Below are 15,561 nucleotides of genomic sequence, written 5' to 3' on the forward strand. Positions count from 1 at the left end.
TAACTCCTTCCCGATCAAAAGTTATACCCATCTGGAGGGTGGGGGATCAGAACCTGCGCACGGGAGCGTACGCTATGAAAGAATAAAGTGCGGGGCTATTGATGGGTGTGATCATACCAGTTCTAATGCACCGGATCCCATCAGAACTCCGAAGTTAAGCGTGCTTGGGCGAGAGTAGTACTAGGATGGGTGACCCCCTGGGAAGTCCTCGTGTTGCACCCCTTTTTTTGCGAGTGCGTTCATTTTTTTTTTCCGTTCAGTTGGTCTTGATGTGGTCCGACACTCGATTAGCTGTTGTCGAGTACGAGGACAAAAAGTACGACAAACTCCACGAGCCGGTGACGAGCGGGTCCCACAATCTTAAACGTGCCGAAAAACAGTAACTGCGAACTAAAAGTGTTCGAAATGGCTCGAAACGGCCTCTTTTTGCTTCCCGGAGTAGCCACGGGCTGTACACGTAGCTCAGAACGTGGGGCTCGGCGAGAGCTTCGCGGTGATATGCTGTGGGTCCCGTAACTCCTTCCGGATCAAAAGTTATGCCTGTGTGAAGGGTGGGGGATCAGAACCTGCGCACGGGAGCGTACGCTATGAAAGAATAAAGTGCGAGACTATTGATGGGTGCGATCATACCAGCCCTAATGCACCGGATCCCATCAGATCTCCGAAGTTAAGCGTGCTTGGGCGAGAGTAGTACTAGGATGGGTGACCCCCTCGGAAGTCCTCATGTTGCACCCCTTTTTTTGCGAGTGCGTTCATTTTTTTTTTCCGTTCAATTGGTCTTGATGTGGTCCGACACTCGATTAGCTGTTGTCGAGTACGAGGACAAAAAGTACGACAAACTCCACGAGCCGGTGACGAGCGGGTCCCACAATCTTAAACGTGCCGAAAAACAGTAGCTGCGAACTAAAAGTGTTCGAAATGGCTCGAAACGGCCTCTTTTTGCTTCCCGGAGTAGCCACGGGCTGTACACGTAGCTCAGAACGTGGGGCTCGGCGAGAGCTTCGCGGTGATATGCTGTGGGTCCCGTAACTCCTTCCGGATCAAAAGTTATGCCTGTGTGAAGGGTGGGGGATCAGAACCTGCGCACGGGAGCGTACGCTATGAAAGAATAAAGTGCGAGGCTATTGATTGGTGCGATCATACCAGCCCTAATGCACCGGATCCCATCAGAACTCCGAAGTTAAGCGTGCTTGGGCGAGAGTAGTACTAGGATGGGTGACCCCCTGGGAAGTCCTCGTGTTGCACTCTTTTTTTTGCGAGTGCGTTCATTTTTTTTTTCCGTTCAGTTGGTCTTGATGTGGTCCGACACTCGATTAGCTGTTGTCCAGTACGAGGACAAAAAGTACAACAATCTCCACGAGCCGGTGACGAGCGGGTCCCACAATCTTAAACGTGCCGAAAAACAGTAGCTGCGAACTAAAAGTGTTCGAAATGGCACGAAACGGCCTCTTTTTGCTTCCCGGAGTAGCCACGGGCTGTACACGTAGCTCAGAACGTGGGGCTCGGCGAGAGCTTCGCGGTGATATGCTGTGGGTCCCGTAACTCCTTCCGGATCAAAAGTTATGCCTGTGTGAAGGGTGGGGGATCAGAACCTGCGCACGGGAGCGTACGCTATGAAAGAATAAAGTGCGAGGCTATTGATTGGTGCGATCATACCAGCCCTAATGCACCGGATCCCATCAGAACTCCGAAGTTAAGCGTGCTTGGGCGAGAGTAGTACTAGGATGGGTGACCCCCTGGGAAGTCCTCGTGTTGCACTCTTTTTTTTGCGAGTGCGTTCATTTTTTTTTTCCGTTCAGTTGGTCTTGATGTGGTCCGACACTCGATTAGCTGTTGTCCAGTACGAGGACAAAAAGTACAACAATCTCCACGAGCCGGTGACGAGCGGGTCCCACAATCTTAAACGTGCCGAAAAACAGTAGCTGCGAACTAAAAGTGTTCGAAATGGCTCGAAACGGCCTCTTTTTGCTTCCCGGAGTAGCCACGGGCTGTACCCGTAGCTCAGAACGTGGGGCTCGGCGAGAGCTTCGCGGTGATATGTTGTGGGTCCCGTAACTCCTTCCCGATCAAAAGTTATACCCATCTGGAGGGTGGGGGATCAGAACCTGCGCACGGGAGCGTACGCTATGAAAGAATAAAGTGCGGGGCTATTGATGGGTGCGATCATACCAGCTCTAATGCACCGGATCCCATCAGAACTCCGAAGTTAAGCGTGCTTGGGCAAGAGTAGTACTAGGATGGGTGACCCCCTGGGAAGTTAAGTGTTCGAAATGGCTCGAAACGGCCTCTTTTTGCTTCCCGGAGTAGCCACGGGCTGTACACGTAGCTCAGAACGTGGGGCTCGGCGAGAGCTTCGCGGTGATATGCTGTGGGTCCCGTAACTCCTTCCGGATCAAAAGTTATGCCTGTGTGAAGGGTGGGGGATCAGAACCTGCGCACGGGAGCGTACGCTATGAAAGAATAAAGTGCGAGACTATTGATGGGTGCGATCATACCAGCACTAATGCACCGGATCCCATCAGATCTCCTAAGTTAAGCGTGCTTGGGCGAGAGTAGTACTAGGATGGGTGACCCCCTGGGAAGTCCTCGTGTTGCACTCCTTTTTTTGCGAGTGCGTTCATTTTTTTTTTCCGTTCAGTTGGTCTTGATGTGGTCCGACACTCGATTAGCTGTTGTCGAGTACGAGGACAAAAAGTACGACAATCTCCACGAGCCGGTGACGAGCGGGTCCCACAATCTTAAACATGCCGAAAAACAGTAGCTGCGAACTAAAAGTGTTCGAAATGGCTCGAAACGGCCTCTTTTTGCTTCCCGGAATAGCCACGGGCTGTACCCGTAGCTCAGAACGTGGGGCTCGGCGAGAGCTTCGCGGTGATATGTTGTGGGTCCCGTAACTCCTTCCCGATCAAAAGTTATACCCGTCTGGAGGGTGGGGGACCAGAACCTGCGCACGGGAGCGTACGCTATGAAAGAATAAAGTGCGAGGCTATTGATGGGTGCGATCATACCAGCCCTAATGCACCGGATCCCATCAGAACTCCGAAGTTAAGCGTGCTTGGGCGAGAGTAGTACTAGGATGGGTGACCCCCTGGGAAGTCCTCGTGTTGCACTCCTTTTTTTGCGAGTGCGTTCATTTTTTTTTTTCCGTTCAGTTGGTCTTGATGTGGTCCGACACTCGATTAGCTGTTGTCGAGTACGAGGACAAAAAGTACGACAATCTCCACGAGCCGGTGACGAGCGGGTCCCACAATCTTAAACGTGCCGAAAAACAGTAGCTGCGAACTAAAAGTGTTCGAAATGGCTCGAAACGGCCTCTTTTTGCTTCCCGGAGTAGCCACGGGCTGTACACGTAGCTCAGAACGTGGGGCTCGGCGAGAGCTTCGCGGTGATATGCTGTGGGTCCCGTAACTCCTTCCGGATCAAAAGTTATGCCTGTGTGAAGGGTGGGGGATCAGAACCTGCGCACGGTAGCGTACGCTATGAAAGAATAAAGTGCGAGGCTATTGATGGGTGCGATCATACCAGCCCTAATGCACCGGATCCCATCAGAACTCCGAAGTTAAGCGTGCTTGGGCGAGAGTAGTACTAGGATGGGTGACCCCCTGGGAAGTCCTCGTGTTGCACTCCTTTTTTTGCGAGTGCGTTCATTTTTTTTTTCCGTTCAGTTGGTCTTGATGTGGTCCGACACTCGATTAGCTGTTGTCGAGTACGAGGACAAAAAGTACGACAATCTCCACGAGCCGGTGACGAGCGGGTCCCACAATCTTAAACGTGCCGAAAAACAGTAGCTGCGAACTAAAAGTGTTCGAAATGGCTCGAAACGGCCTCTTTTTGCTTCCCGGAGTAGCCACGGGCTGTACCCGTAGCTCAGAACGTGGGGCTCGGCGAGAGCTTCGCGGTGATATGTTGTGGGTCCCGTAACTCCTTCCCGATCAAAAGTTATACCCGTCTGGAGGGTGGGGGATCAGAACCTGCGCACGGGAGCGTACGCTATGAAAGAATAAAGTGCGGGGCTATTGACGGGTGCGATCATACCAGCTCTAATGCACCGGATCCCATCAGAACTCCGAAGTTAAGCGTGCTTGGGCGAGAGTAGTACTAGGATGGGTGACCCCCTGGGAAGTCCTCGTGTTGCACTCCTTTTTTTGCGAGTGCGTTCATTTTTTTTTTCCGTTCAGTTGGTCTTGATGTGGTCCGACACTCGATTAGCTGTTGTCGAGTACGAGGACAAAAAGTACGACAATCTCCACGAGCCGGTGACGAGCGGGTCCCACAATCTTAAACGTGCCGAAAAACAGTAGCTGCGAACTAAAAGTGTTCGAAATGGCTCGAAACGGCCTCTTTTTGCTTCCCGGAGTAGCCACGGGCTGTACCCGTAGCTCAGAACGTGGGGCTCGGCGAGAGCTTCGCGGTGATATGTTGTGGGTCCCGTAACTCCTTCCCGATCAAAAGTTATACCCGTCTGGAGGGTGGGGGATCAGAACCTGCGCACGGGAGCGTACGCTATGAAAGAATAAAGTGCGGGGCTATTGACGGGTGCGATCATACCGGCTCTAATGCACCGGATCCCATCAGAACTCCGAAGTTAAGCGTGCTTGGGCGAGAGTAGTACTAGGATGGGTGACCCCCTGGGAAGTCCTCGTGTTGCACTCCTTTTTTTGCGAGTGCGTTCATTTTTTTTTTCCGTTCAGTTGGTCTTGATGTGGTCCGACACTCGATTAGCTGTTGTCGAGTACGAGGACAAAAAGTACGACAATCTCCACGAGCCGGTGACGAGCGGGTCCCACAATCTTAAACGTGCCGAAAAACAGTAGCTGCGAACTAAAAGTGTTCGAAATGGCTCGAAACGGCCTCTTTTTGCTTCCCGGAGTAGCCACGGGCTGTACCCGTAGCTCAGAACGTGGGGCTCGGCGAGAGCTTCGCGGTGATATGTTGTGGGTCCCGTAACTCCTTCCCGATCAAAAGTTATACCCGTCTGGAGGGTGGGGGACCAGAACCTGCGCACGGGAGCGTACGCTATGAAAGAATAAAGTGCGAGGCTATTGATGGGTGCGATCATACCAGCCCTAATGCACCGGATCCCATCAGAACTCCGAAGTTATGCGTGCTTGGGCGAGAGTAGTACTAGGATGGGTGACCCCCTGGGAAGTCCTCGTGTTGCACTCCTTTTTTTGCGAGTGCGTTCATTTTTTTTTTCCGTTCAGTTGGTCTTGATGTGGTCCGACACTCGATTAGCTGTTGTCGAGTACGAGGACAAAAAGTACGACAATCTCCACGAGCCGGTGACGAGCGGGTCCCACAATCTTAAACGTGCCGAAAAACAGTAGCTGCGAACTAAAAGTGTTCGAAATGGCTCGAAACGGCCTCTTTTTGCTTCCCGGAGTAGCCACGGGCTGTACCCGTAGCTCAGAACGTGGGGCTCGGCGAGAGCTTCGCGGTGATATGTTGTGGGTCCCGTAACTCCTTCCCGATCAAAAGTTATACCCGTCTGGAGGGTGGGGGATCAGAACCTGCGCACGGGAGCGTACGCTATGAAAGAATAAAGTGCGGGGCTATGGACGGGTGCGATCATGCCAGCTCTAATGCACCGGATCCCATCAGAACTCCGAAGTTAAGCGTGCTTGGGCGAGAGTAGTACTAGGATGGGTGACCCCCTGGCAAGTCCTCGTGTTGCACTCCTTTTTTTGCGAGTGCGTTCATTTTTTTTTTTCCGTTCAGTTGGTCTTGATGTGGTCCGACACTCGATTAGCTGTTGTCGAGTACGAGGACAAAAAGTACGACAATCTCCACGAGCCGGTGACGAGCGGGTCCCACAATCTTAAACGTGCCGAAAAACAGTAGCTGCGAACTAAAAGTGTTCGAAATGGCTCGAAACGGCCTCTTTTTGCTTCCCGGAGTAGCCACGGGCTGTACACGTAGCTCAGAACGTGGGGCTCGGCGAGAGCTTCGCGGTGATATGCTGTGGGTCCCGTAACTCCTTCCGGATCAAAAGTTATGCCTGTGTGAAGGGTGGGGGATCAGAACCTGCGCACGGTAGCGTACGCTATGAAAGAATAAAGTGCGAGGCTATTGATGGGTGCGATCATACCAGCCCTAATGCACCGGATCCCATCAGAACTCCGAAGTTAAGCGTGCTTGGGCGAGAGTAGTACTAGGATGGGTGACCCCCTGGGAAGTCCTCGTGTTGCACTCCTTTTTTTGCGAGTGCGTTCATTTTTTTTTCCGTTCAGTTGGTCTTGATGTGGTCCGACACTCGATTAGCTGTTGTCGAGTACGAGGACAAAAAGTACGACAATCTCCACGAGCCGGTGACGAGCGGGTCCCACAATCTTAAACGTGCCGAAAAACAGTAGCTGCGAACTAAAAGTGTTCGAAATGGCTCGAAACGGCCTCTTTTTGCTTCCCGGAGTAGCCACGGGCTGTACCCGTAGCTCAGAACGTGGGGCTCGGCGAGAGCTTCGCGGTGATATGTTGTGGGTCCCGTAACTCCTTCCCGATCAAAAGTTATACCCGTCTGGAGGGTGGGGGATCAGAACCTGCGCACGGGAGCGTACGCTATGAAAGAATAAAGTGCGGGGCTATGGACGGGTGCGATCATACCAGCTCTAATGCACCGGATCCCATCAGAACTCCGAAGTTAAGCGTGCTTGGGCGAGAGTAGTACTAGGATGGGTGACCCCCTGGGAAGTCCTCGTGTTGCACTCAATTTTTTTGCGAGTGCGTTCATTTTTTTTTTCCGTTCAGTTGGTCTTGATGTGGTCCGACACTCGATTAGCTGTTGTCGAGTACGAGGACAAAAAGTACGACAATCTCCACGAGCCGGTGACGAGCGGGTCCCACAATCTTAAACGTGCCGAAAAACAGTAGCTGCGAACTAAAAGTGTTCGAAATGGCTCGAAACAGCCTCTTTTTGCTTCCCGGAGTAGCCACGGGCTGTACACGTAGCTCAGAACGTGGGGCTCGGCGAGAGCTTCGCGGTGATATGCTGTGGGTCCCGTAACTCCTTCCGGATCAAAAGTTATGCCTGTGTGAAGGGTGGGGGATCAGAACCTGCGCACGGTAGCGTACGCTATGAAAGAATAAAGTGCGAGGCTATTGATGGGTGCGATCATACCAGCCCTAATGCACCGGATCCCATCAGAACTCCGAAGTTAAGCGTGCTTGGGCGAGAGTAGTACTAGGATGGGTGACCCCCTGGGAAGTCCTCGTGTTGCACTCCTTTTTTTGCGAGTGCGTTCATTTTTTTTTTCCGTTCAGTTGGTCTTGATGTGGTCCGACACTCGATTAGCTGTTGTCGAGTACGAGGACAAAAAGTACGACAATCTCCACGAGCCGGTGACGAGCGGGTCCCACAATCTTAAACGTGCCGAAAAACAGTAGCTGCGAACTAAAAGTGTTCGAAATGGCTCGAAACGGCCTCTTTTTGCTTCCCGGAGTAGCCACGGGCTGTACCCGTAGCTCAGAACGTGGGGCTCGGCGAGAGCTTCGCGGTGATATGTTGTGGGTCCCGTAACTCCTTCCCGATCAAAAGTTATACCCGTCTGGAGGGTGGGGGATCAGAACCTGCGCACGGGAGCGTACGCTATGAAAGAATAAAGTGCGGGGCTATTGACGGGTGCGATCATACCAGCTCTAATGCACCGGATCCCATCAGAACTCCGAAGTTAAGCGTGCTTGGGCGAGAGTAGTACTAGGATGGGTGACCCCCTGGGAAGTCCTCGTGTTGCACTCCTTTTTTTGCGAGTGCGTTCATTTTTTTTTTCCGTTCAGTTGGTCTTGATGTGGTCCGACACTCGATTAGCTGTTGTCGAGTACGAGGACAAAAAGTACGACAATCTCCACGAGCCGGTGACGAGCGGGTCCCACAATCTTAAACGTGCCGAAAAACAGTAACTGCGAACTAAAAGTGTTCGAAATGGCTCGAAACGGCCTCTTTTTGCTTCCCGGAGTAGCCACGGGCTGTACCCGTAGCTCAGAACGTGGGGCTCGGCGAGAGCTTCGCGGTGATATGTTGTGGGTCCCGTAACTCCTTCCCGATCAAAAGTTATACCCGTCTGGAGGGTGGGGGATCAGAACCTGCGCACGGGAGCGTACGCTATGAAAGAATAAAGTGCGGGGCTATTGACGGGTGCGATCATACCAGCTCTAATGCACCGGATCCCATCAGAACTCCGAAGTTAAGCGTGCTTGGGCGAGAGTAGTACTAGGATGGGTGACCCCCTGGGAAGTCCTCGTGTTGCACTCCTTTTTTTGCGAGTGCGTTCATTTTTTTTTTCCGTTCAGTTGGTCTTGATGTGGTCCGACACTCGATTAGCTGTTGTCGAGTACGAGGACAAAAAGTACGACAATCTCCACGAGCCGGTGACGAGCGGGTCCCACAATCTTAAACGTGCCGAAAAACAGTAGCTGCGAACTAAAAGTGTTCGAAATGGCTCGAAACGGCCTCTTTTTGCTTCCCGGAGTAGCCACGGGCTGTACCCGTAGCTCAGAACGTGGGGCTCGGCGAGAGCTTCGCGGTGATATGTTGTGGGTCCCGTAACTCCTTCCCGATCAAAAGTTATACCCGTCTGGAGGGTGGGGGACCAGAATCTGCGCACGAGAGCGTACGCTATGAAAGAATAAAGTGCGAGGCTATTGATGGGTGCGATCATACCAGCCCTAATGCACCGGATCCCATCAGAACTCCGAAGTTAAGCGTGCTTGGGCGAGAGTAGTACTAGGATGGGTGACCCCCTGGGAAGTCCTCGTGTTGCACTCCTTTTTTTGCGAGTGCGTTCATTTTTTTTTTTCCGTTCAGTTGGTCTTGATGTGGTCCGACACTCGATTAGCTGTTGTCGAGTACGAGGACAAAAAGTACGACAATCTCCACGAGCCGGTGACGAGCGGGTCCCACAATCTTAAACGTGCCGAAAAACAGTAGCTGCGAACTAAAAGTGTTCGAAATGGCTCGAAACGGCCTCTTTTTGCTTCCCGGAGTAGCCACGGGCTGTACACGTAGCTCAGAACGTGGGGCTCGGCGAGAGCTTCGCGGTGATATGTTGTGGGTCCCGTAACTCCTTCCGGATCAAAAGTTATGCCTGTGTGAAGGGTGGGGGATCAGAACCTGCGCACGGGAGCGTACGCTATGAAAGAATAAAGTGCGAGGCTATTGATGGGTGCGATCATACCAGCCCTAATGCACCGGATCCCATCAGAACTCCGAAGTTAAGCGTGCTTGGGCGAGAGTAGTTCTAGGATGGGTGACCCCCTGGGAAGTCCTCGTGTTGCACCCCTTTTTTTGCGAGTGCGTTCATTTTTTTTTTCCGTTCACTCGGTCTTGATGTGGTCCGACACTCGATTAGCTGTTGTCGAGTACGAGCACAAAAAGTACGACAATCTCCACGAGCCGGTGACGAGCGGGTCCCACAATCTTAAACGTGCCGAAAAATAGTAGCTGCGAACTAAAAGTGTTCGAAATGGCTCGAAACGGCCTCTTTTTGCTTCCCGGAGTAGCCACGGGCTGTACCCGTAGCTCAGAACGTGGGGCTCGGCGAGAGCTTCGCGGTGATATGTTGTGGGTCCCGTAACTCCTTCCCGATCAAAAGTTATACCCGTCTGGAGGGTGGGGGACCAGAACCTGCGCACGGGAGCGTACGCTATGAAAGAATAAAGTGCGAGGCTATTGATGGGTGCGATCATACCAGCCCTAATGCACCGGATCCCATCAGAACTCCGAAGTTAAGCGTGCTTGGGCGAGAGTAGTACTAGGATGGGTGACCCCCTGGGAAGTCCTCGTGTTGCACTCCTTTTTTTGCGAGTGCGTTCATTTTTTTTTTTCCGTTCAGTTGGTCTTGATGTGGTCCGACACTCGATTAGCTGTTGTCGAGTACGAGGACAAAAAGTACGACAATCTCCACGAGCCGGTGACGAGCGGGTCCCACAATCTTAAACGTGCCGAAAAACAGTAGCTGCGAACTAAAAGTGTTCGAAATGGCTCGAAACGGCCTCTTTTTGCTTCCCGGAGTAGCCACGGGCTGTACACGTAGCTCAGAACGTGGAGCTCGGCGAGAGCTTCGCTTTGATATGTTGTGGGTCCCGTAACTCCTTGCGGATCAAAAGTTATGCCTGTGTGAAGGGTGGGGGATCAGAACCTGCGCACGGGAGCGTACGCTATGAAAGAATAAAGTGCGAGGCTATTGATGGGTGCGATCATACCAGCCCTAATGCACCGGATCCCATCAGAACTCCGAAGTTAAGCGTGCTTGGGCGAGAGTAGTACTAGGATGGGTGACCCCCTGGGAAGTCCTCGTGTTGCACCCCTTTTTTTGCGAGTGCGTTCATTTTTTTTTTCCGTTCACTTGGTCTTGATGTGGTCCGACACTCGATTAGCTGTTGTCGAGTACAAGCACAAAAAGTACGACAATCTCCACGAGCCGGTGACGAGCGGGTCCCACAATCTTAAACGTGCCGAAAAACAGTAGCTGCGACCTAAAAGTGTTCGAAATGGCTCGAAACGGCCTCTTTTTGCTTCCCGGAGTAGCCACGGGCTGTACCCGTAGCTCAGAACGTGGGGCTCGGCGAGAGCTTCGCGGTGATATGTTGTGGGTCCCGTAACTCCTTCCCGATCAAAAGTTATACCCGTCTGGAGGGTGGGGGATCAGAACCTGCGCACGGGAGCGTACGCTATGAAAGAATAAAGTGCGGGGCTATTGATGGGTGCGATCATACCAGCTCTAATGCACCGGATCCCATCAGAACTCCGAAGTTAAGCGTGCTTGGGCGAGAGTAGTACTAGGATGGGTGACCCCCTGGGGAGTCCTCGTGTTGCACCCCTTTTTTTGCGAGTGCGTTCATTTTTTTTTTCCGTTCAGTTGGTCTTGATGTGGTCCGACACTCGATTAGCTGTTGTCGAGTACGAGGACAAAAAGTACGACAAACTCCACGAGCCGGTGACGAGCGGGTCCCACAATCTTAAACGTGCCGAAAAACAGTAGCTGCGAACTAAAAGTGTTCGAAATGGCTCGAAACGGCCTCTTTTTGCTTCCCGGAGTAGCCACGGGCTGTACACGTAGCTCAGAACGTGGGGCTCGGCGAGAGCTTCGCGGTGATATGTTGTGGGTCCCGTAACTCCATCCGGATCAAAAGTTATGCCTGTGTGAAGGGTGGGGGATCAGAACCTGCGCACGGTAGCGTACGCTATGAAAGAATAAAGTGCGAGGCTATTGATGGGTGCGATCATACCAGCCCTAATGCACCGGATCCCATAAGAACTTCGAAGTTAAGCGTGCTTGGGCGGGAGTAGTACTAGGATGGGTGACCCCCTGGGAAGTCCTCGTGTTGCACTCCTTTTTTTGCGAGTGCGTTCATTTTTTTTTTCCGTTCAGTTGGTCTTGATGTGGTCCGACACTCGATTAGCTGTTGTCGAGTACGAGGACAAAAAGTACGACAATCTCCACGAGCCGGTGACGAGCGGGACCCACAATCTTAAACGTGCCGAAAAACAGTAGCTGCGAACTAAAAGTGTTCGAAATGGCTCGAAACGGCCTCTTTTTGCTTCCCGGAGTAGCCACGGGCTGTACCCGTAGCTCAGAACGTGGGGCTCGGCGAGAGCTTCGCGGTGATATGTTGTGGGTCCCGTAACTCCTTCCCGATCAAAAGTTATACCCGTCTGGAGGGTGGGGGATCAGAACCTGCGCACGGGAGCGTACGCTATGAAAGAATAAAGTGCGGGGCTATGGACGGGTGCGATCATACCAGCTCTAATGCACCGGATCCCATCAGAACTCCGAAGTTAAGCGTGCTTGGGCGAGAGTAGTACTAGGATGGGTGACCCCCTGGGAAGTCCTCGTGTTGCACTCCTTTTTTTGCGAGTGCGTTCATTTTTTTTTTTCCGTTCAGTTGGTCTTGATGTGGTCCGACACTCGATTAGCTGTTGTCGAGTACGAGGACAAAAAGTACGACAATCTCCACGAGCCGGTGACGAGCGGGTCCCACAATCTTAAACGTGCCGAAAAACAGTAGCTGCGAACTAAAAGTGTTCGAAATGGCTCGAAACGGCCTCTTTTTGCTTCCCGGAGTAGCCACGGGCTGTACACGTAGCTCAGAACGTGGGGCTCGGCGAGAGCTTCGCGGTGATATGCTGTGGGTCCCGTAACTCCTTCCGGATCAAAAGTTATGCCTGTGTGAAGGGTGGGGGATCAGAACCTGCGCACGGTAGCGTACGCTATGAAAGAATAAAGTGCGAGGCTATTGATGGGTGCGATCATACCAGCCCTAATGCACCGGATCCCATCAGAACTCCGAAGTTAAGCGTGCTTGGGCGAGAGTAGTACTAGGATGGGTGACCCCCTGGGAAGTCCTCGTGTTGCACTCCTTTTTTGGCGAGTGCGTTCATTTTTTTTTCCGTTCAGTTGGTCTTGATGTGGTCCGACACTCGATTAGCTGTTGTCGAGTACGAGGACAAAAAGTACGACAATCTCCACGAGCCGGTGACGAGCGGGTCCCACAATCTTAAACGTGCCGAAAAACAGTAGCTGCGAACTAAAAGTGTTCGAAATGGCTCGAAACGGCCTCTTTTTGCTTCCCGGAGTAGCCACGGGCTGTACCCGTAGCTCAGAACGTGGGGCTCGGCGAGAGCTTCGCGGTGATATGTTGTGGGTCCCGTAACTCCTTCCCGATCAAAAGTTATACCCGTCTGGAGGGTGGGGGATCAGAACCTGCGCACGGGAGCGTACGCTATGAAAGAATAAAGTGCGGGGCTATGGACGGGTGCGATCATACCAGCTCTAATGCACCGGATCCCATCAGAACTCCGAAGTTAAGCGTGCTTGGGCGAGAGTAGTACTAGGATGGGTGACCCCCTGGGAAGTCCTCGTGTTGCACTCAATTTTTTTGCGAGTGCGTTCATTTTTTTTTTCCGTTCAGTTGGTCTTGATGTGGTCCGACACTCGATTAGCTGTTGTCGAGTACGAGGACAAAAAGTACGACAATCTCCACGAGCCGGTGACGAGCGGGTCCCACAATCTTAAACGTGCCGAAAAACAGTAGCTGCGAACTAAAAGTGTTCGAAATGGCTCGAAACAGCCTCTTTTTGCTTCCCGGAGTAGCCACGGGCTGTACACGTAGCTCAGAACGTGGGGCTCGGCGAGAGCTTCGCGGTGATATGCTGTGGGTCCCGTAACTCCTTCCGGATCAAAAGTTATGCCTGTGTGAAGGGTGGGGGATCAGAACCTGCGCACGGTAGCGTACGCTATGAAAGAATAAAGTGCGAGGCTATTGATGGGTGCGATCATACCAGCCCTAATGCACCGGATCCCATCAGAACTCCGAAGTTAAGCGTGCTTGGGCGAGAGTAGTACTAGGATGGGTGACCCCCTGGGAAGTCCTCGTGTTGCACTCCTTTTTTTGCGAGTGCGTTCATTTTTTTTTTCCGTTCAGTTGGTCTTGATGTGGTCCGACACTCGATTAGCTGTTGTCGAGTACGAGGACAAAAAGTACGACAATCTCCACGAGCCGGTGACGAGCGGGTCCCACAATCTTAAACGTGCCGAAAAACAGTAGCTGCGAACTAAAAGTGTTCGAAATGGCTCGAAACGGCCTCTTTTTGCTTCCCGGAGTAGCCACGGGCTGTACCCGTAGCTCAGAACGTGGGGCTCGGCGAGAGCTTCGCGGTGATATGTTGTGGGTCCCGTAACTCCTTCCCGATCAAAAGTTATACCCATCTGGAGGGTGGGGGATCAGAACCTGCGCACGGGAGCGTACGCTATGAAAGAATAAAGTGCGGGGCTATTGACGGGTGCGATCATACCAGCTCTAATGCACCGGATCCCATCAGAACTCCGAAGTTAAGCGTGCTTGGGCGAGAGTAGTACTAGGATGGGTGACCCCCTGGGAAGTCCTCGTGTTGCACTCCTTTTTTTGCGAGTGCGTTCATTTTTTTTTTCCGTTCAGTTGGTCTTGATGTGGTCCGACACTCGATTAGCTGTTGTCGAGTACGAGGACAAAAAGTACGACAATCTCCACGAGCCGGTGACGAGCGGGTCCCACAATCTTAAACGTGCCGAAAAACAGTAACTGCGAACTAAAAGTGTTCGAAATGGCTCGAAACGGCCTCTTTTTGCTTCCCGGAGTAGCCACGGGCTGTACCCGTAGCTCAGAACGTGGGGCTCGGCGAGAGCTTCGCGGTGATATGTTGTGGGTCCCGTAACTCCTTCCCGATCAAAAGTTATACCCGTCTGGAGGGTGGGGGATCAGAACCTGCGCACGGGAGCGTACGCTATGAAAGAATAAAGTGCGGGGCTATTGACGGGTGCGATCATACCAGCTCTAATGCACCGGATCCCATCAGAACTCCGAAGTTAAGCGTGCTTGGGCGAGAGTAGTACTAGGATGGGTGACCCCCTGGGAAGTCCTCGTGTTGCACTCCTTTTTTTGCGAGTGCGTTCATTTTTTTTTTCCGTTCAGTTGGTCTTGATGTGGTCCGACACTCGATTAGCTGTTGTCGAGTACGAGGACAAAAAGTACGACAATCTCCACGAGCCGGTGACGAGCGGGTCCCACAATCTTAAACGTGCCGAAAAACAGTAGCTGCGAACTAAAAGTGTTCGAAATGGCTCGAAACGGCCTCTTTTTGCTTCCCGGAGTAGCCACGGGCTGTACCCGTAGCTCAGAACGTGGGGCTCGGCGAGAGCTTCGCGGTGATATGTTGTGGGTCCCGTAACTCCTTCCCGATCAAAAGTTATACCCGTCTGGAGGGTGGGGGACCAGAATCTGCGCACGAGAGCGTACGCTATGAAAGAATAAAGTGCGAGGCTATTGATGGGTGCGATCATACCAGCCCTAATGCACCGGATCCCATCAGAACTCCGAAGTTAAGCGTGCTTGGGCGAGAGTAGTACTAGGATGGGTGACCCCCTGGGAAGTCCTCGTGTTGCACTCCTTTTTTTGCGAGTGCGTTCATTTTTTTTTTTCCGTTCAGTTGGTCTTGATGTGGTCCGACACTCGATTAGCTGTTGTCGAGTACGAGGACAAAAAGTACGACAATCTCCACGAGCCGGTGACGAGCGGGTCCCACAATCTTAAACGTGCCGAAAAACAGTAGCTGCGAACTAAAAGTGTTCGAAATGGCTCGAAACGGCCTCTTTTTGCTTCCCGGAGTAGCCACGGGCTGTACACGTAGCTCAGAACGTGGGGCTCGGCGAGAGCTTCGCGGTGATATGTTGTGGGTCCCGTAACTCCTTCCGGATCAAAAGTTATGCCTGTGTGAAGGGTGGGGGATCAGAACCTGCGCACGGGAGCGTACGCTATGAAAGAATAAAGTGCGAGGCTATTGATGGGTGCGATCATACCAGCCCTAATGCACCGGATCCCATCAGAACTCCGAAGTTAAGCGTGCTTGGGCGAGAGTAGTTCTAGGATGGGTGACCCCCTGGGAAGTCCTCGTGTTGCACCCCTTTTTTTGCGAGTGCGTTCATTTTTTTTTTCCGTTCACTCGGTCTTGATGTGGTCCGACACTCGATTAGCTGTTGTCGAGTACGAGCACAAAAAGTACGACAATCTCCACGAGCCGGTGACGAGCGGGTC

At 52.5% G+C, this 15,561-nt stretch overlaps 30 non-coding genes and 1 pseudogene across 30 annotated transcripts; all 31 read left to right on the top strand.

Annotated features, from left to right (window-relative positions):
- The first annotated feature begins 103 nt into the window (after positions 1 to 103).
- LOC148926012 (5S ribosomal RNA) lies at positions 104 to 222 on the top strand. Its single transcript, XR_016131019.1, has one exon. It is a non-coding gene; the product is annotated as a 5S ribosomal RNA (ribosomal RNA).
- Positions 223 to 616: 394 nt separating this feature from the next.
- On the top strand, positions 617 to 735 carry LOC148926013 (5S ribosomal RNA). Its single transcript, XR_016131776.1, has one exon. It is a non-coding gene; the product is annotated as a 5S ribosomal RNA (ribosomal RNA).
- A 394-nt stretch (positions 736 to 1,129) lies between these two features.
- Positions 1,130 to 1,248, top strand: LOC148926014 (5S ribosomal RNA). Its single transcript, XR_016131200.1, has one exon. It is a non-coding gene; the product is annotated as a 5S ribosomal RNA (ribosomal RNA).
- Positions 1,249 to 1,642: 394 nt separating this feature from the next.
- LOC148926015 (5S ribosomal RNA) lies at positions 1,643 to 1,761 on the top strand. The gene has a single exon (XR_016131201.1). It is a non-coding gene; the product is annotated as a 5S ribosomal RNA (ribosomal RNA).
- A 394-nt stretch (positions 1,762 to 2,155) lies between these two features.
- On the top strand, positions 2,156 to 2,274 carry LOC148926016 (5S ribosomal RNA; annotated as a pseudogene).
- Positions 2,275 to 2,481: 207 nt separating this feature from the next.
- On the top strand, positions 2,482 to 2,600 carry LOC148926017 (5S ribosomal RNA). The gene has a single exon (XR_016131140.1). It is a non-coding gene; the product is annotated as a 5S ribosomal RNA (ribosomal RNA).
- Positions 2,601 to 2,994: 394 nt separating this feature from the next.
- Positions 2,995 to 3,113, top strand: LOC148926018 (5S ribosomal RNA). Its single transcript, XR_016132090.1, has one exon. It is a non-coding gene; the product is annotated as a 5S ribosomal RNA (ribosomal RNA).
- Positions 3,114 to 3,508: 395 nt separating this feature from the next.
- On the top strand, positions 3,509 to 3,627 carry LOC148926019 (5S ribosomal RNA). Its single transcript, XR_016132092.1, has one exon. It is a non-coding gene; the product is annotated as a 5S ribosomal RNA (ribosomal RNA).
- Positions 3,628 to 4,021: 394 nt separating this feature from the next.
- On the top strand, positions 4,022 to 4,140 carry LOC148926020 (5S ribosomal RNA). Its single transcript, XR_016131846.1, has one exon. It is a non-coding gene; the product is annotated as a 5S ribosomal RNA (ribosomal RNA).
- A 394-nt stretch (positions 4,141 to 4,534) lies between these two features.
- Positions 4,535 to 4,653, top strand: LOC148926021 (5S ribosomal RNA). The gene has a single exon (XR_016131838.1). It is a non-coding gene; the product is annotated as a 5S ribosomal RNA (ribosomal RNA).
- Positions 4,654 to 5,047: 394 nt separating this feature from the next.
- Positions 5,048 to 5,166, top strand: LOC148926022 (5S ribosomal RNA). The gene has a single exon (XR_016131437.1). It is a non-coding gene; the product is annotated as a 5S ribosomal RNA (ribosomal RNA).
- Positions 5,167 to 5,560: 394 nt separating this feature from the next.
- LOC148926023 (5S ribosomal RNA) lies at positions 5,561 to 5,679 on the top strand. The gene has a single exon (XR_016131559.1). It is a non-coding gene; the product is annotated as a 5S ribosomal RNA (ribosomal RNA).
- Positions 5,680 to 6,074: 395 nt separating this feature from the next.
- Positions 6,075 to 6,193, top strand: LOC148926024 (5S ribosomal RNA). Its single transcript, XR_016132093.1, has one exon. It is a non-coding gene; the product is annotated as a 5S ribosomal RNA (ribosomal RNA).
- Positions 6,194 to 6,586: 393 nt separating this feature from the next.
- LOC148926025 (5S ribosomal RNA) lies at positions 6,587 to 6,705 on the top strand. The gene has a single exon (XR_016132053.1). It is a non-coding gene; the product is annotated as a 5S ribosomal RNA (ribosomal RNA).
- Positions 6,706 to 7,100: 395 nt separating this feature from the next.
- LOC148926026 (5S ribosomal RNA) lies at positions 7,101 to 7,219 on the top strand. Its single transcript, XR_016132094.1, has one exon. It is a non-coding gene; the product is annotated as a 5S ribosomal RNA (ribosomal RNA).
- A 394-nt stretch (positions 7,220 to 7,613) lies between these two features.
- Positions 7,614 to 7,732, top strand: LOC148926027 (5S ribosomal RNA). The gene has a single exon (XR_016131847.1). It is a non-coding gene; the product is annotated as a 5S ribosomal RNA (ribosomal RNA).
- A 394-nt stretch (positions 7,733 to 8,126) lies between these two features.
- Positions 8,127 to 8,245, top strand: LOC148926028 (5S ribosomal RNA). Its single transcript, XR_016131848.1, has one exon. It is a non-coding gene; the product is annotated as a 5S ribosomal RNA (ribosomal RNA).
- A 394-nt stretch (positions 8,246 to 8,639) lies between these two features.
- LOC148926029 (5S ribosomal RNA) lies at positions 8,640 to 8,758 on the top strand. The gene has a single exon (XR_016132095.1). It is a non-coding gene; the product is annotated as a 5S ribosomal RNA (ribosomal RNA).
- Positions 8,759 to 9,153: 395 nt separating this feature from the next.
- Positions 9,154 to 9,272, top strand: LOC148926030 (5S ribosomal RNA). The gene has a single exon (XR_016131291.1). It is a non-coding gene; the product is annotated as a 5S ribosomal RNA (ribosomal RNA).
- Positions 9,273 to 9,666: 394 nt separating this feature from the next.
- Positions 9,667 to 9,785, top strand: LOC148926031 (5S ribosomal RNA). The gene has a single exon (XR_016132096.1). It is a non-coding gene; the product is annotated as a 5S ribosomal RNA (ribosomal RNA).
- A 395-nt stretch (positions 9,786 to 10,180) lies between these two features.
- Positions 10,181 to 10,299, top strand: LOC148926032 (5S ribosomal RNA). The gene has a single exon (XR_016131956.1). It is a non-coding gene; the product is annotated as a 5S ribosomal RNA (ribosomal RNA).
- Positions 10,300 to 10,693: 394 nt separating this feature from the next.
- On the top strand, positions 10,694 to 10,812 carry LOC148926033 (5S ribosomal RNA). The gene has a single exon (XR_016131150.1). It is a non-coding gene; the product is annotated as a 5S ribosomal RNA (ribosomal RNA).
- A 394-nt stretch (positions 10,813 to 11,206) lies between these two features.
- On the top strand, positions 11,207 to 11,325 carry LOC148926034 (5S ribosomal RNA). Its single transcript, XR_016131436.1, has one exon. It is a non-coding gene; the product is annotated as a 5S ribosomal RNA (ribosomal RNA).
- Positions 11,326 to 11,719: 394 nt separating this feature from the next.
- Positions 11,720 to 11,838, top strand: LOC148926035 (5S ribosomal RNA). The gene has a single exon (XR_016131849.1). It is a non-coding gene; the product is annotated as a 5S ribosomal RNA (ribosomal RNA).
- A 395-nt stretch (positions 11,839 to 12,233) lies between these two features.
- LOC148926036 (5S ribosomal RNA) lies at positions 12,234 to 12,352 on the top strand. The gene has a single exon (XR_016132097.1). It is a non-coding gene; the product is annotated as a 5S ribosomal RNA (ribosomal RNA).
- Positions 12,353 to 12,745: 393 nt separating this feature from the next.
- Positions 12,746 to 12,864, top strand: LOC148926037 (5S ribosomal RNA). The gene has a single exon (XR_016132054.1). It is a non-coding gene; the product is annotated as a 5S ribosomal RNA (ribosomal RNA).
- Positions 12,865 to 13,259: 395 nt separating this feature from the next.
- LOC148926038 (5S ribosomal RNA) lies at positions 13,260 to 13,378 on the top strand. Its single transcript, XR_016132098.1, has one exon. It is a non-coding gene; the product is annotated as a 5S ribosomal RNA (ribosomal RNA).
- Positions 13,379 to 13,772: 394 nt separating this feature from the next.
- LOC148926039 (5S ribosomal RNA) lies at positions 13,773 to 13,891 on the top strand. Its single transcript, XR_016131850.1, has one exon. It is a non-coding gene; the product is annotated as a 5S ribosomal RNA (ribosomal RNA).
- Positions 13,892 to 14,285: 394 nt separating this feature from the next.
- On the top strand, positions 14,286 to 14,404 carry LOC148926040 (5S ribosomal RNA). The gene has a single exon (XR_016131851.1). It is a non-coding gene; the product is annotated as a 5S ribosomal RNA (ribosomal RNA).
- A 394-nt stretch (positions 14,405 to 14,798) lies between these two features.
- LOC148926041 (5S ribosomal RNA) lies at positions 14,799 to 14,917 on the top strand. Its single transcript, XR_016132099.1, has one exon. It is a non-coding gene; the product is annotated as a 5S ribosomal RNA (ribosomal RNA).
- A 395-nt stretch (positions 14,918 to 15,312) lies between these two features.
- LOC148926042 (5S ribosomal RNA) lies at positions 15,313 to 15,431 on the top strand. Its single transcript, XR_016131292.1, has one exon. It is a non-coding gene; the product is annotated as a 5S ribosomal RNA (ribosomal RNA).
- The last annotated feature ends 130 nt before the right edge of the window (positions 15,432 to 15,561 follow it).

The sequence above is a fragment of the Salvia hispanica genome, chromosome 5 (assembly GCF_029641045.1).
Source record: "Salvia hispanica isolate PSC_SH4W2 chromosome 5, Shi_PSC_v1, whole genome shotgun sequence".
In the NCBI taxonomy this organism is placed as follows: domain Eukaryota; kingdom Viridiplantae; phylum Streptophyta; class Magnoliopsida; order Lamiales; family Lamiaceae; genus Salvia; species Salvia hispanica.